We start from the raw sequence: 17,891 nt of genomic DNA on the forward strand, positions 1-17,891 counted from the left end.
ATCCTAGCAATCACCATGAGCTCCCCTCTGCCTCCCTTGGCTGCACCCTCCCCCCACAGAAAGCCAAGCCCCCCAGGGTCTTGGGGTCGTCTTATCACCAAACAACCCCATTACACAAAGTGAAGTCCAAACTCCCAGGCACAGCTTCCCCTCCGGTGTGACATACACGGTGCCACTGGCCTGCCATCTGTGAGGGCTTCACAAGCCTGCCCATGGCTGGGGCCGGCTCTTCCCCATCTCCAGAACCCGGAGCACGAGCTGGTGCACAGAGCGCATGGGTCCACCGCCTGTGGAGAGTGACAGTTAGGGGACATGAGAACCAGGGAAGGAGTGTCGGGAGCGACCACCCAGGTCCCCGCCGCACTCACAAGCTGGACGGCCAGGGAAGGAGCATCTGGAGCAACCACCAGGTCCCCACCGCACTCACGAGCTGGACGGCCAGGGAAGGAGCATTGGGAGCGACCACCAAGTCCCCGCTGCGCTCATGAGCTGGACGGCCGCTGCAGGCACGATGGGGCGTGCTGGGTTCAGAACCAGCAGTCATCATCAATCGTCTTTCATGCTTGTTCTTCCACCTGAACGAACCTACTCATAGCTGAATTATCATGAAGCCAAGGCAGTCGGCTATAGGGATGAGGAGGAGCCACGGAGGCCACATCGCACGCCCTAAAATGCCTGCAGTTGTCGTTTGCGCTCTAAGCAGCCAGTCATAGGAATGACCCCCGGGGTGACTCCAAGGGGCTGCCCCCAGCCCCGCCCCAGGCCCGCATCCTGCAGGCCAGCTGACCCACCACGGGCTGGGGGGTGTGGGGCTCCGTGGCTGTCACCTGCAGGCTGCCCCAGCCGGGCGCCCCACCCCTCCCATGCGCGGGGGTCCCTAAAGAGGTGGACAGTATGTGGAGCATGGGGTAAAGTATGGGTGATGCACAGCGACTTCTCCAGGCCCCGAGCCAGGCTGAGTGTTGCGTTAGCACGCTGGATGGCCTCAGCAGGGCTGTGGGGCAGACGCTTCTGATGCTTGCCTCACGGGCGAGAGCAGGAAGCCAGAGGTGCCGAGGTAACCTGTCCACAGTCAGGGGGAGCTCTTGCTGGGCCTGAGCTCGAGTCCCGGTTCTGGGTCCCAACCTGCAGGGGAAGGAGGGAGTAGAGCAAAGACAGGAAGGGAGGCGGGGGCCGGCCGGGGCAGCAGGTGGCCTCTCCAGAGACGCCACAGGAGCCCGCAGGGACGGACTGCGTCTGACTGCACTAGGAGAATTCTCCACATCCCTCCTCCCCGCGGAGCAGGCGCCCCGCAGCCTCCCGCATGCTCACCAGGGGGCGCCGTGTCCACGCTGAGCCGAGCTGGCAGCGCGGGGACGTCATCTGGAAGGAAGAGCCACGGCCTACCCAGAGGTGAGATTTTGCCTGATTTCAAAGCATGAACAGTTTCTGTGTGCTCCGGTTTTCAGAACGAGCCTGTCGGGCGCTTGTCCAAAGTCTGAGCTCAGAACCAGCGGCCGCTGCAGGATCCCGGAGTGAGCCCCCCGGGGGCCCTTCCAGAGGAGAAGAGATGGCCCTGGGCTGGGGTGGGGGGGGCGCAGCCCCGAGGATCACCCTGGGTGAGATTCCTGGCCCGTCTCTTTGCTCTGAACCCAACATTCAAGCAAGAAATCAAGCAAGAAAGACAGAGTTTGCATCCAGAACATCTCAGTCTTACATTAAGAAAATGCTGGAAAAAACTGCAGAATATTCTCTGGGCCTGGGCACAGCCAAGCTGCCGTTCTCGGCCCCGAGGTCCTGAGGTCAGTGCTTTCTCAGCTGGTTTTGGAAAGCGGCCTCACAGGGCATGCCTGACCACCCACTCTGAAGACCCTAGCCCCCGGGGAAAGTCCTAACCGGAATAAGCACGATACATAAAGATGCTCATTAAGTGCCTTTGCGTGGGTTTCTGCATCGGTAGAGTGCGGGCGAGAACACCCCAGGCTTCGTAGGGCTCTGTAAGGCTTTAAATGAAATGATTCATGTTAACCCTCTCCTATAAATGATCGTTACAGAGAATAGCACAAGCAATGGATGTGAGGACACTTTCCCCTCCGGGTGACAAGTACTGACTCATTTATTCACCAAGCATTTCTTCATCTCATCAAACATACTGAGCATCGGGCATCGAGCTCAGCGCTGGGGACGTGAAGCCGGATGAGACACCGTTTCTTCCCCAAAGCCTTTACACATTCCAGAGGACTGCCCAGTTTTGATTCAGTGCTATTAATGTTTTTTAACTACGGTTTGCAACCAAAAAAAAAAAAAAAAAATAGAGTAATCAACTTATAAAGACAATTTCTTTATAAACAAGAATTCTGAAGGCGAAAGTTGATCGTGTGCAGGCCCACAGCCGTGGGCTGAGAGCGGCACAGAGCTCCGTGTGGGAGGCCAGCAGCGGCCTTCAGAGGCCCAGCGCCCCCGCCCTGTGCGAGCTCACCCTGCACAGCTCCCCTGCACCTGCAGGTCCGGCCACGGTCAGCAGCCCGTGGGCACCGCAGCCTCCCAGCCGTTTTGGACAGCCCCTGAGCGCTGAACGGCTTTGAGCCCTCGTGCAGAGGATGAAGAACAATCAAGGAAAAACGCTGTTTCGTGACATGTGGAAATGACATGAACTTCCAACGCCCATAGCCAGGTGGAAATTTGCTGTCCCTCTGGCCGTCTGAGGACCTACAGCACACCCTCGATTTTGTCTCCTGTCATCCGCCCAGAGGACAGCACTTGCGCTCTGACTCCTCATCAGTGAGTTTGCCCCCACGCGTCCATCTGTGCAGGTGCGGAGCCCCCCCCCCCCCGGGCTGCTGCCTTCCCATGGGGATGAATCCCCCGCAGGAAGACCGCGGAGGTAGCGGCCCACCCCACCCCTGGCAGCCCCGGCCCCCACCCTGCGGTGTGGGGGAGCGGCTCCCTCGGTCCCTTGCGGGGCGTGCTGCTCTCGAGGAGCCCCGGGCGGCAGGACATGGGCCGGACGGGCTGGGTGTGGGGGGAGGGACTGCAGAAAAATAAGTCGGATGGACACAAAGTAGACTGGTGTCCTCGTTCTGCAGATGCTTTTTCCTCCAACACTGGGCGGAATCCCGAGATGATCTGGTGCCGCTCTGGGGTCACATTCTTTCAAACAGAATGAGATATTGTGATAAAATCTAATAATGACGCTACGTTTGTTTTGTTTTGTTGTTTCCAGTTGTCAGGAGAAGGAAGAATTGTCTCAACTTGAATTTTTTCTCCCACCGCTTTTTCCATTGGTCCTTGGCACACACTATCAGCGTCCCCTTGGAGGCCCTCCTTTAAAGGGGCGACCCCAGCTCGGGGCCCGTAGGAAGCCTCCTGCTCGCAGGGGACCCTAAGGGCCGCTGCAGCCCAGACGGAGCAGGCAGGCAGGAGCTGGTGCCGAGGGCAGGGAGGCCTCTGTGCGGCTGGGCTCCATCTGACCTGGAGGTGCCCTGCGCTTGGCAGATGCGTCCTTCTCCGTGGGCCTGGCCTGAGGGCAGCCAGCGCCCTGTAGACACCCCAGTGGGGCGCCATCTCCTTGGTCACTCCCCGCCTCTCTTCGGCGTGTCCTCACCCTGAAGCCGATTAACAGAGGTGCCGAGGTAACCTGTCCAAAGTCAGGGGGAGCTCTTGCTGGGCCTGAGCTCAAGTCCCACCCTTGGAGGTGGGAAAGAGGTGTGCCGTCCCACCCTTGACCCCACACCCTCCCTGCCCAAGAGATGTCACTCAACACTGGGGCCCCCAGCAGACGCCACACCCGAGCTCCCTCCTCCCTCCAAGGGAGCCGCCTCCCACACCTCCCGTGTTCACACCGGCAGGCGGGCCCCCCTCCAGACCGAGCGCGCCTGCTGGGAAGAGCCAAGACCACCTCCTCCTCTCTGTGCTCCTGCGGGCCGCGTGGGGATCCCGCAGCTGGGTCTCCGCGCCTGTGCTGGTGCTGGTTCGGGCGCCCCGTTCCCACCGAGAGTGGGCCTGCTGACTGGCGCGGAGTAAACCGCCAGTGGCTCTTTCTCTCACCACCTCACCCAGACAAGGCCATGCTCTACTCTTCCAAGCCTGCTGGATAGCGGCTGCTGTCTGGTGGGACCTTGCAACCTGCTCGGCCTTGTTCTCAGGACGCCCGTGTTTTAAGTCACTTCCTCTCACACCCACTCCGGCAGGTGGGCTCGTTTTGGGGGCCAGTTTGCAGATGTAGAGACTGCAGCATGGAGGGCCTGACCTCCCCCAGCTCGAACGTGAGCTGAGACCTTAACCCAATCAGTGCTTGTGGCTGGTTCGTAACAAAGACTGTGGACTCAGTCCTTTGTGGCTCTTAAAACGATTTCTTCATATTCTTGGAGATGGAGGAAGCAGATTATCATCATTTATAATAACCCTAAGAAACCTGAAGTCTTCTAAGCCCTTGGTGCAGCTTTAAATGTCAGCCCAGGAATTCAAACTCTCCCATAAGTGGCAAGTGGGGCGCCAAGGTGGCAGGGCCAAGAACTGTCAAAACCCAGAAGGCTCCGTCTCTGCTGTCTTCTGTTATGCAAAGGGAGGCCTGACATTCAATCAACAACTTCACAAGGAAGCTGAGCCCTAAGCCAGGGTTGTGGGGAAACGCCCTCTGAAGAGAACCTGCCCCAGTCTGAGTCTGTTATTTGATGAATAAGGTAACACTCCCTTTGCTAGAAAGCCTCTGGGCTTGCACAACACTTTCAGACCGAAACGAAGGAGCACATTGGCAGTTTAACGACCCACTCAGTGTGCCTGCTGAGGGAGCTAAAACATGTCTCTGAGCACAAGTCCTCAGCACGGGTCAACGACCTGCAGAGTCACCGTGAGCAAGTCCCACGCCCGGAGTCTGTGGCGCTCGCCATGCAGGAGCCAGCCCACAGGTCTGGGGCGCGGGGCACCGAGGGCCGCCCACCTACAAGACCATCTCTTCTGTCGAAGGAGCAGGACTGTGTGAGGCGTCAGCTCCCAGAGAGACTTGGGGCCCCCAGTGTCCTCAGAGGAAGCCATGAGCCGGTGAACCAAGCCCAGCGCTCCATCAGAAAGCGGCTGCGTTTCCCCAACTCCGCATAAAATGAAAGCAGAGACAACAGCCCCGCGGCCGTGATGGGGAGGAAGGCTTTGACCGCAACCGTGGGCCCGCTCTCTGCCTGCTCACCGGCAGCCCAGCACCGCGGCTGAGGGTGTGCAATGGGGGCAGGCGGCGGGCATGAGCAGCTCCGGCGCGGGGAATCGTGGTGGCCTCGGGGACCCAGGGCTGCACACATCCCCCTAAAATAGAAGATTAGCAAGGAGCTAGCCACTAACTTCGTGGTGTAACTACAGGTCCCTTCATCTCTCACCATCTCCTATCCTCAGTGCGGGCTGAACGCAGAAGCCGGGCTTGACCTCAGGACAGCCCCTCAGGCTCAGCAGGAGCCATGTGGACCAGCGCACTCATGGACGGCGGCCGACGCCCCTGGGAACAGGGTCTTCGGAGCCGAGACGCCCGTGACTCTAAGCCGAGCCTCTTTCTAAGTCACTTCATTTGCGGGTAGAAAAAATTGGCTCTAAGTGCTTCCTGTAATTATATGAGCTAAAGTGCATGACAATAATCAACACACCATGTCTCTGCCAACAATTAAACAATCATTTAATTTAATCCAATGCAAAACTGTTTCACAAACATGTCTGATACAGAAACTTGCCCTTAAGTTTCCTATTTCTCAAAGATAAAAGTGTGTCCTCACTTTTAAGTGTTTGATTGTGAATGATGTAGTCGTTTCTAGAAAATAGTAACTGTGGACGCGTGTGCGGTACTTTTCGGGACTCCCAAGTGGTGGGTGTGTGTCTGTAAAGGAATGACGGATTCAAACACACGGTCAGGAAGGCGGGTGTCAGCAGCCGTCATCCTGGCCAGAGCACTAACACCCCACTGTATTTTCAATAATTTCAATACACTTCTTTCTAAAATACGTAATTCCTACTTAAAGAAAACATAGCTACTATAATTAATTGCCTTTCAATCAGTTAGGGTCCCGTGCTGAACAATTTTTTATTGTTTTTATTGTGTTGCCAACAGCTCCACACGTTACCGAGCTGTTGTCTACATTAAGTGGTCCCAGATTTCTCCTATTTTACTGTATTTTTGACAACATCTCCTCACATCTCTAATATAGAGCTCTTACACCCCCATAATAAATATCCCAATTAAATTTTTGACAAAAGACTTGAACAAGGAAGGCATACAAATATTTTACATACGTCAAAAAAGATGTTCAAGGGGCGCCTGGGTGGCTCAGTCGGTTAAGCATCTGCCTTTCACTCAGGTCATGATCCCCGGGTCCTGGGATGGAGCCCCACATCGGGCTCCCTGCTCGGCGGGAAGCCTGCTTCTCCCTCAGCTTGCCGCTCTCCCTGCTCGTGCTCTCTCTCTCTCTGTCAAATAAATAAAAAAAATCTTTAAAAAATGACCACGCATTACTAATCGACTATGAACACAGTGCATCCTTTTGGTTTTTAGCAGGGGTCACATACACACAAATAAATTACACTTTGCCATCCAGGTCTACACTACCACATGTCAATGTAAGGGCAAACCAGACACCCAGAGCCTTTATCACAGATTATCTACCATCTCAAAAATCCTGGGGCAGTAAACTCACCCCCCAGGAGGTCATCAGGAAAGGAATTAAGAAAAAAGTATTACTGAAATAACACTATAAATTCATGAGCACAGGAACAGAAAACAATGAAGAAATAAAAGGAATTAAGGTAGGACTTCATTTTTAATAACTAGGAACACTCCTGGCCGTATGTCAGCGCATTCACTTGGCTACCTGGTACCTGCTTTCCATGTCGTAGAAATTCACTATGATTTTGCAAATCAAGCCATGCCAAGTCAAGTCAAAACACCTGAGTCTGAAAGACTGTTATCATTTTATGAGTTTATATAGTGGCTTTAGGCAAAATACAACAGGGAAGTTTCAGTTCCGACGGCTCTTCCTTACTTATTCCAACACACAGAGCAGCACCTTCTCTGTGGTTTGCACCCGGGGAGCCCCTTCTTGGGGAAAAGCTTCTCCGAAGTTCCGAGCGGCTTCCTGCCTTCGTGCTGCCCATCAAGACACAAGGACAGCTAGCACTGCTTCCAAATAACGCACAGTTTACGTGGAAAAGCCAAAATACAGAGAATTCTCAAGGCACCTCATGAACATCAAGAACATTGAAAACTTATACGAATGTGAATTCAGACTTCGTACATCATCCTTTTAGTTTTTTGAAACCAACTGAAGCATCATCATATAACAAACCCCATCACCACGAAGGGGAGCCTCTCAGACGACGGCCATCACCCCTTCCTGCTGGGAGAGAAGCGCAATGCTGATCGAGTCCCTCCGATATCCGGAGCCACGTGGCTCCGTGGCTGTCCCTGCGTGTGTTCGTGCATTTGCCCCGCTGACATAACCCTGCCTCGACGGCGGACTGCCATTCCCCTTCTTAAACAGATGGGATTGTTTGGAGCTGGGTGTTCCACAGCCCTTCCCCAGGCGGGAGGCTCCCATCCCTGCACGCAACGGGGCTCCACGCACAGGAACCGCATGGACGTGCGACCGAGCAAAAGGAACTTCCAGTCCCTGACCCGTAGACGCACGCAAGTCCTACCAACAAGTCTGGTTGGGGGCAAAATCATGAGGTTCCAATCATTTTTTATGAGATTATTTTATAAAGAAAAATCCATCTGCTGATTGATGCACTGAAGCAGCACCTAATTGCATAATCCCCACTTGCCTTTGGCAAGAATATAATTATTAATTTAATATGGTTGGTTTGCATGCATAGAAGCTGGTGTGTATTTGCTACAACTTTGTTAATGTGTTATTCCCTTCAATCAAAATAAATAAGCTGTTACAGTCTTTATTGAGTACTTGGTGAGAAATATCTATAATTGTCCTCACTTGAAAATTTCCTTTGACTACTACACAAACGTGGTCATATCATAGCTTCAAGAGAGGCTTGAAGACAAAATTAAGCTGGTAGCTTTAATTTATAAGTCAAGGAGTCACTAAATTTTTAACTTTTTATTTAGTTACACGGGTCATGCTTCTAGAAAAATAAAAATGGGTGGTGTCTTACTCTTGATTTCAGCTCAGATCATGATCTCAGGATTGGGAGGTGGAGCCTTGAGTCAGGCTCCGTGATGGGCATGGAGCCTGCTTGAGATTTTCTCTCCCCCTCCACCCCTCCCCCACAATAAAAAATATATATAAAATAAAATTTAAAATCAATATATAAATACAGGAAGAAAAGAAATCAAGTCACCTACAATCCCTTTACCCAACTAGAACTTTTAACATTTCAAGTGGACAGCCTTTCACATTCCTCTGTGTATGAAATACACACACACATATTCTTGAGGGAGCCACAGTGTTTTATCATCTGGTGTTTGTCTTAATAATATATCATGAACATTTTTCCATGTCAGTAATTTACTCACATTTACTGCAGTGAATTTCACCCTCAGATTCAATAGAAAGTGATGAGCATCAGGACAGACAAATAGGTCAGAAGAAGGACTAGCTCCAGGTGTAGGAGTGATATTTAATAGAGACAGCATTTTAATTCAGTGCAAAAAGGGAGTTTGTTTAAGAAAAGGTGATATAAGGGGCACCTGGGTGGCTCAGTCGTTAAGCGTCTGCCTTCAGCTCAGGTCATGATCCCAGGGTGCTGGGATCGAGCCCTGCATCGGGCTCCCTGCTCTGCGGGAAGCCTGCTTCTCCCTCTCCCGCTCCCCCTGCTTGTGTGTGCTCTCTCTCTCTGTCAAATAAATACATTTAAAAAAAAGAAAGAAAGAAAAGAAAAGGTGACGTGAAGGGGTACCTGGGTGGTACAGTCGGTTGAGCATCTGACTCTCGGTTTCAGCTCAGGTCATGGTCTCAGGGTCATGAGATCGAGCCCTGTGTCGGGCTACACACTCAGCGTGGAGTCTGCTCGAGATTCCCTCTCCCTCTCCCTCTGCCCCTCCCCCTTCTCTTTCTCTAAAATAAATAAATCTTTTTTTAAAAAAGAATAAAGTTTGCCAAAATACTGACTTCATGTTGAAATAAGGAAGAATCTTTTTAAAAGATTTTATTTATTTATTTGACAGAGAGAGACACAATGAGAGAGGGAACACAAGCAGGGGGAGCAGGAGAGGGAGAAGCAGGCTTCCCGCCGAGCAGGGACCCTGATGCGGGGCTCGATCCCAGGACCCTGGGATCATGACCTGAGCCGAAGGCAGACGCTTAACCAACTGAGCCACCCAGGTGCCCCAAAATAAGGAAGAATTTTTAAGTAAGACAATAATCATAAAAGACATCATAAAAGGAAAAAAAGAAGAACATATTAAGTACTGATATGTCGAGAATACCAGAAAGTTGGAGAAAAACAATAGATTGGGATGGGGGGAGAACACGTCCAACACATACGACAAATAACAGCCAGAATATGCAAGAAGTTCCTACCGACAAATAAGATGAAGACAAACAGGTGAAGATATGAGCAAGCAGGCCCAGTGGTAAGAAGTAAAAGCTCTTAATAAACACACAAAGAGATGCTCACACGCACTAGGAGTCACAGCATTGTTCACCAAATAAACACTGAGACACTATATTTTCACCACTCAAAAAAAGTTTTCAAAAGGAAGACATTCAGTATCGGCAATGACGTGGGTTTGGAGTTTTCACTAACACATTGCTGGTTATTGCTACGATCTTTCTGAGAGAAAATCTTGACATGTTACGATAAAAACACAGATGCTCTCAGACCTAATTCCACTCCTGAGAACACAGCCTTCGGGAATAAAAGCAACGATAGTAAGGCTACACGTATGAGAGCGCTTCCTGAAAGACTGCCACGGTAGGAAGGGATGAAACCACCGAATGTTCATCAACAGCAGAATGATTAAATGTGTCCATATAGTGCAACAGGGTTTATCTGTTAAGAGTTGGTTGCTGACTTCAGGCCCAGGGTGCGCGGGTCCCCACTCTGCTTCGTGGAGCCACAGGGAGTCACTGTGGCCAGGTGACACGGCATCTGGCTGAGAGGGGCTTCAGAGGGAGCCTGGACATGCTCTTCACACTGTTTCCAGATGGGGGTGGGGCTTTGCAGCATTAAAATGGTTAAGGCGGGAAACTCTTTAGGCTAAAGACTGAATGTTGGGCTGCTGCCATCTCTGCAGAGTTTGGGAGCCGTGCGTTGAGGACACTGCGTATCTCCTGTAATACGACATCTCTCGTCTTCTGCCCGTACTTCGCAGGCATCTGTATCCACGGGGAGGTACTGGGGGCTGTAGGAGGTTCCGTCAGTGGTTCTTGAGCATCTCTCTGCCCGTCCCCTTGCGCCCCCTCCAGGGGGGCGCCCCCAGCATCGCTGGCAGGTCCCGCCTGCTCCCGTCCGAGGCAGCGTGTCTGAAAGTCATGCGTGAGACGAATAAAGGGGTAACCGGGAATCTGTTCCAGTTTTTAACATCATCCTGGATTGTCTTAGCGGTTGTTGCTGTGCTGCCCAAGCTGGTGGCCCTGAGAGCCCGCCGGGGTGGCCCTGAGAGCCCGCCAGGTGGCCCTGAGAGCCCGCCGGGAGACTCAGGGCTGGGGGCCCCGCAGGAGTGGGTGTGGGTGTTTGCTTCCCTCTTGTCCGGTTCCCCTGGCCAGTGTGCTGAGGGAGAGACCGGGGCTTGACCCTGCCACGCCGCCGCTGGCGTGTGCGTCCCCGAGCACAGCCCTGGCCTCGGCCGCCCGAGCTCGTGGGAGCTGGCATGCTCACGGCCGCAGACAGCGCCTGCCCGCAGCCCGATCCCGCGGCCACCGAGGCCAGCAGCGGGCCTCCCTCGCCGGTGGGATGGGCCAGGGGGTGGGGAAGGGGCGACTGTGGTGGTTTTCCTTGGTGGATTGTTGTGTTTTCTAAGTTCTCTGTTGTGGTAATATATTACTTTTACAAATGGAGAGAAAAATAAATAGCCCATTTTAAAGTAAAAAAAAAAAAAAGAGTTGGTTGCTGATGAAGCTATAGAGTAACGTGTGTAGCGTAAGAACTGAAGGGATGAGGCAGATGATGGATGGACAGAGGGAGGGAGAGGTGGATACACAGACAGACAGTAGAGAGATGACAGACAGATGATAAATGATAGATAAAGAGATAGATGGACAGAAAGATAGATAGATATGATGGATGGATGGATGGTGGGTGAATGGATGGATGGGTGGATGGTGGATGGATGGATGGATGGTGGATGGATGGTGGGTGGATGGATGGATGGATGGTGGGTGGATGGATGGATGGATGGTGGGTGGATGGACAAGTGGATGGATGGATGGATGGTGGATAGGTGGATGGGTGAGTGGGTGTGTGGATACCTGGATGGATGGATAGATTGGCAGACAGGTGACAGAGATGAAGTTATCAAGGTGGGAAGTGTCAGGAGTAGGCATGTTGAAAGTGTATGCCCCTCAGTAGGAAGCATGACAAGAGCACAGCATCACTTCTGTGATATTCCCGCCTCAGATGCATAACCTGAACCAGGAGGAAACCTTAACAAAATGAAACCAAGGAGCATCCAACAAAATAACTCGTCCATAATCCTCAAAAGTACAGTCATAAGTCAAGAACAGTTTGAACCCCTGCTCCAGCCTGACAGAGATGGAATGGGACAGGTAAATGCATTAGTCTGGATGGGATTGTTCTGACCTGAAGGACATTGACAGGATAACTGGTGAAATCTGAATTAAATATTAGATGGTGATCATGAATCAACATCAACTTCCTGATTTTATTAATCTTTGCTTATTTAGGATAATGCCTTTGTGTGTAGAAAACATACACTAAGGTACTAAGGTATTAATGGTGATAGGGCAACAGGTCATCAATGCATTCTCAATGGCTCTGGGAAAACAGGAGAAAGTTCTTTATACTGTACATATAACTTTTCATAAGCTTGAGACTTGCAAAAACTTTGTTTAAAGGCAAAAATTTCTAGTGGATTCTCATATAAAATAGTGTAAGGAGCACAAGTCTTCCTACCAAAACCAGATGAAAATGATAGTGAAAAAAAAAAAGTATAATCTACACCTACAACCTAGGTAAGTGAATTAAAATACCTATCTAGGGAGGCATGGTGCTTGTGTCACAAATATGGTCCTTCACATCTGACGCTGGGGTGTGCACAGCACCCCAGCCAGCTCTACATTCTCTCACTCTACCATGGAACCAAACTCAAGTACCACGTACACCTTCCCATTGCCTCACAGGCGAACGGCATCCAGGAATCCTCAGTCACAACAGGGAGAGTCAAAGGTAAACAGAAAAGCTGACACCATGCAAAACAGAGGTAATTAAAAACAAACAGAAAATCAGTATCCATAGAGATATTCAAGAAGCTACTGTATCCACAAAATAAAAATGGTATGACATAAAAACAATCCAGAAAATAAGGTCCATCAATCTTTTTAATTTGATGGATACATATCTTTATAGCACAGTATGTAAACACTAATAGTTTAGACAGTGTGATTAAGAAGAGGTGAGAAAAGGATAAAACTCAAAAGCGCTCTTTCTTCTCAGACCTTCTATGTCCTTATGTAACAAAATCTGGAGGCTGGTAGTTATGTAGTGAACGGTAACAGGTAGCAGCAGATTTGCTGTTTGGGAATCAGAGGCATTGGCTCAGGAGGCTGGATTCCTGACATGCACACCCAGGTTCTGGCTGGCTCTCTAAGGCCCAAGAAGTGGTGTTCTCTGTGGGTGTAAACAAAGAAAGATAAAGCTCCTCAAAAATAGACAAGGATTCCAAGTTCATGGAAAATAAAGGATAGGACCAATGAAACAGGAATGAAGTGAAAGGTGGAAAGCCGGAAAAAAATACTGACCATCTTCAAGGGAGCCTGGGGCCTTGGTACAAATCCAGTTCTCTGCTGGGGGCCCACAACTGTTCCCTGGGCTCAAACCCATTCTCGGGGTCACTTGTGATGGAGGATACCACCTTTTTCTTGTGTGTGAGAGAGAGAGAGAGCAGAGTCCACTGCTGCTGTGATTTAACAAAGAGCGATGGGGAGAGGGTTGCCTTAAACAAGTGAAAACTAACTTTTCTAGACCCCCTTTCCACATGACACTAGGGACAGGAGACAATGGCAGAAGAAAGAGGTACAAGACACTAAAATCCCCTTTATTTCTCACATTCTAGAACAACCTGAGATTCCATGCATGACTTTTCCTCTCTAACGCCATTCCACATGAGAGCTGTCCTCATTCTCCTCTGCAGAAAGCTCCAAATTCAGATGTAGCCCAAGCAGGCGAGGTGAACCCACAATTTGTTCTGAAGGTCAAGACTACAAACACAATCTAAGATGGGGCAGGACCCAGTATTTTCCCAGTAACAAGTTCTTGTCCACCACAAATGAGGTCTGAGCAATGCCGGACAAACATTAAACTGAGCAATGGAGGAAGGAGAGGTCAATGAGTAAAGAGTCCATTTCAAGATAGAAAAAGTAATCTAGTAAATTATACCCAGAATAAATAGACTGAAGCAAATAATGAGGAAAATAGACTGATGGATGACAAAACAAACAAAAACAGAGAGGATCAGCAAAGTTAAAAGTTGGTGCTTTGAAAAAACTGATAAAACTGTTAAACCATTGCTAAGGCTGATCAAGGCGGAGGGAGGGGTGGGAGGAGAGGAAGCACAAATAGCCAAATGATAGGAAAAAAGCTGGGCATGGAGTACACATATTTGATACATATTTATAGACAATATTATACAACACTTATGTCAACACAATTGAAAATATGGACACAATGAGAAAAATCTGGAACAATACATCTGCAACAAACTGACACAAGAAGAAACAGAAAGTCTGAGTAATTACACAGCTATTCAAGGACTTTGGCTCATAATTTAAAACTTTTACACCAAAAAACCCAGGCATATATGGCTTCATTAATGTTCTACCAAACATTTAGGAATGAAATTATCTTAATCTTACACAAACCCTTACATGGAATATCAAGAAGGAATATTTTCACTCAGTCTGTGAGGCCAGCATATAGCACTGATTCTGAAAACCTGAGAAAAAATTCACAAGAAAGAAGGACGGGCTGACCTCACTCATGAAAACTCTAAAACAAAATACTATCAAACTAAATCCAGCAATATATAAACGGGGTAAATACATCATGATCAAATTGGTTTACCCAGAAATGCAAAGTTAGCTTTGCATTTGTAAACTGATTAACATAATTCATATTAATAGAAAAAAAAGAAAAAATAATATAATCACTTCAATAGTAGAAAATACAGTTGGCAAAATTCAATATCCATTCTAGAAATAGAAGACAATTTCCTTAATCTGATAAAGAGTATCTACAAAACACATACAGCAAATATCATTTTTAATGGTGAAATGTAGAAAACATTCCCACTGCCCTTGGAAATGATACAAGGATGCTTGACATCATCACTGTTTTGACATTGTACTGAAGGTCCTAGCCACTGCAATGAAGCCAAATAAATAGATACATGATAGACAGATAGATAGATAGATAGATAGATAGATAGATAGATAGTATAACGATGAGAAAGAAAAAATTAAAACTTCCATTAGTCACATATGATATGAATGTATATGGAAAAAAATCTTTAAAAATCTATAGATAAATTATTCAAGTGAATAAATGAGTTTAGCAAAGTTGTTAGAGACCTTCCTGGTATTTCCATATATCATCAAAAAAATAAAATAAATTTTTAAAAGATAACATTTATAATAGTATAAGAAAAAAAAACACTAAGAAAGAAGGGATAAACCTCATGAAAGATGTGCAAGATTTTTACACACTAAATTATAAAACATTATTTAGAGACATTGAAAAAATCTTTATAAATAATGGGGTATTCCATGTCCATGGATTAGGAGAAATATTATAAAGACACCATTTCTTTCCAAATGTAACTACAGAGTTAATGTGACCCCCATCAAAATACGAATAGGCTTTTTGTAGAGATCTACCTGTTGATTCTAAAATTTACTTAATATTGTCAAGTGCCAAGAATACTCAAGACACCCTTGAAGAACAAGGTGGGTGAACATGCTCTACTGGGTATCACCACGTCATAAAAAGCCACAATAATTAGGACAAGTGCCAGGATAGGCAAACTAATCAAATAGAAAAGGGAACCCAGAACAGACCTAAATATACTTATGACAAAGGAGGTACTGCATCACAGTTCAAAAAGGACTGTTCTTTTTTTTCCAACAAATACTGCACTAGGATATGTGTTTGAGAAAAAACAGTAATTCCTCCTACCTCATACAATACATAAAAACCATTGTAGGTGGACTGTAGATCTAAATTTAAAAAAAAGTGAAATCATACAGTTTCTAGAAGCAGCATTAAATAATATCTTGAAGAGCCTGGATGAGCAAAAATTTCTTTAAAATGGCACAAAAAGAATCAATGATAAATAACAATACAGAAAAATGAAGAGTTTCTGTTCTCCAAAAGACACCATTAAGAGAGTCCACAGACGGAAAGAAGACAGATAACTGAACAAGGGCTCATATCCAGTCTAACCCTCTGTCGGTCTCTCTCTTCTGAAGAAAATGTAAAGGAAGAATCATGAATTTTTTTATAAAGAAAACTAGCATCCAGGACCTTATTCACTACACTCATTATACAGCTGAGCAAACTGGAGGCAAGGGGTCATGGAGCTGAGGTCTCATAAGTTCCACTCTAATGCTGTTTCTCCACTACTAGACAAGATAAGCACACAGAACTGAGAAAACAACAACAGCAACAAATCATAAGATAACCTGAAAAACTCAACAATAAAAATACTCAAGAAACTAGGAATCAAAGGGAATTTTCTCTTCCTGATAAAAAGGCACCTAAGAAAAACCTGCAGCTAACATCAGACCCAGGGGTAAGACTGAATGTCTTCCCAAAATTAGGAACAAGACAAGGATACCTGTTGGCACCAATCCTGTCTGACATTGTATTGGAAGTTCCAGGCAATAAGGCAAGAAAAAGAAATTAAAAGGCATCCAAATATGAAAGGAAAAGAGTGAAACTATTTCTATTTCCAGACAACATGATCTTGTAAATTTAAAAAATGCAAGGGAATCCACTAAACATCTACTAGAACTAATAAACAAATTCAGCAAGTTTGCTGGGATCAGTACACAAAATTCAACAGCTTACTTCTATAAATTAGCAATGAACATTCTGAAAATTAAATTAGAAAACATTCCCACTTACAATAGTACCAAAAAAGAATTTTGTAAATATTTTTATTTAGAAATAAATTTAGCAAAAGAAATACAAGACTTGCACACTGAAAACTACAGAACACTGTCGAAAGAAGTTAAAGAAGACCTAAATATATGGAAAGACGTCCCATGTTTATGGTTCAGAAGACTTAACCTTAACGTAGCAATACTTCTTCAATCAATCAACAGATTCCATGCAATCTCCATCAAAATCCCAGCCAACTTCTTTGCAGAAATTGACCAGCTGATCCTAAAATCCATATGGAAATGCAAGGGACCCAGAATAGCTGAAACAATCTTGAAAAAGAACAAAGTTGGATGACTTACACTTCCCGACTTTAAACCTTACGACAAAGCTACAGTATTCAGAACACTGTGGAATTGGCATAAGAAGGATATATACACCACTATAACAGAACAGAGAATCCAAAAACTGGTTTCCTGGATCAACTGATTATCAACAACAGTCTCAAGACAATTTAATGGGGAAAGAATTGACTTTCCAACAAATGGTAACAGGACAACTGGACATCCACATGCAAAAGAATGGAGTTGGATGCCCACCTCATCTCACACACAAAAAAATTACTCAAAATGGATCAAAGACTTAAATGCGAGCACGAAAACCATAAAAATTCTTAGAAAAAAGCACAGATGTGATCTCTGGCCTTTGGTTGGACAATGTGTCTTAGATATGACACCCAGAACACAGGCAACAAAAGAAAAAATCGATAAGCTGTACTGCAACAAAATTAAAAACAATTTTGCTGCAAAAAGTGTACGTTTTTGTACACGATCAAGAAAGTGAAATATTCCTCCACAAAAGGGAAAAGATATTTGTAAATCTTATATCTGATAATGAAATTGTGTCTAGAATACATAAAGAATACTTACATCTCAATAATGAAAGGACAACCCAATTTTAAAAACGGTAAAGGATGTAAATACACATTTGTCCAAAGAAGATACACAAATGGCCAATACGTACATGAAAATATGCTTCACGTCACTAGCCATAGGGAGATGCAACTCAAAATCACAGTGAGATACCACTTCACACGTACTAAGATGGTTACAAGCAGAAGGACGAATGCTCGCATGGGCGTGGTGATACTGGGTCCTCCATACGGCGCTGCTGAGAACGTAACAGTCTGTCCACAGTTTGGCTATTGTGGACATTGCTGCTATAAACACTGGGGTGCAGGTGCCCCTTCAGATCACTGTGTTTGTATCCTTTGGATAAATACCAAGTAGTACAATGGCTGGGTCCTGGGTAGCTCTATTTTTAACTTCTTGAGGAACCTCCATACTGTTCTCCAGAGTGGCTGCACCAGTTTGCATTCCCACCAACAGTGTAAGAAATGTCCATCGACAGAGGAATGGATAAAGAAAATGTGGTGGAATGGAATATGACTCAGCCATCAAAAAGAATGAAATCTTGCCATTTGAAAGGATATGGATGGATCTAGAGGGTATTATGCTAAGCGAAATAAGTCAGTCAGAGAAAGACAGATACCATATAAAACAAAACAGATGAACATAGGGGAAAGGAAGGAAAAATAAAATAAGACAAAACAGAGAGGGAGGCAAATCATAAGAGACTCTTAACTATAG

The 17,891-nt window shown here is 47.0% G+C and overlaps 2 long non-coding RNA genes across 2 annotated transcripts in view; one reads left to right on the forward strand and one right to left on the reverse strand.

Moving 5' to 3' along the window:
- LOC144379016 (uncharacterized) overlaps positions 1–17,891 on the reverse strand; it is a 21,037-nt gene continuing 3,146 nt past the window's right edge. Inside the window, exons 2-3 of the long non-coding RNA XR_013440994.1 lie at positions 6,247–6,420; positions 1–1,125 (exon numbers count right to left, since the gene is read on the reverse strand). This is a non-coding gene — a long non-coding RNA (uncharacterized LOC144379016). The remainder of the gene's footprint in view (positions 1,126–6,246; positions 6,421–17,891) is intronic.
- Positions 1,140–5,767, forward strand: LOC118533085 (uncharacterized). The gene is made up of 4 exons (XR_004916050.2): positions 1,140–1,392; positions 2,034–2,792; positions 3,203–3,611; positions 3,683–5,767. It is a non-coding gene; the product is annotated as an uncharacterized LOC118533085 (long non-coding RNA).

Source organism: Halichoerus grypus, chromosome 9, assembly GCF_964656455.1.
Source record: "Halichoerus grypus chromosome 9, mHalGry1.hap1.1, whole genome shotgun sequence".
NCBI lineage: Eukaryota > Metazoa > Chordata > Mammalia > Carnivora > Phocidae > Halichoerus > Halichoerus grypus.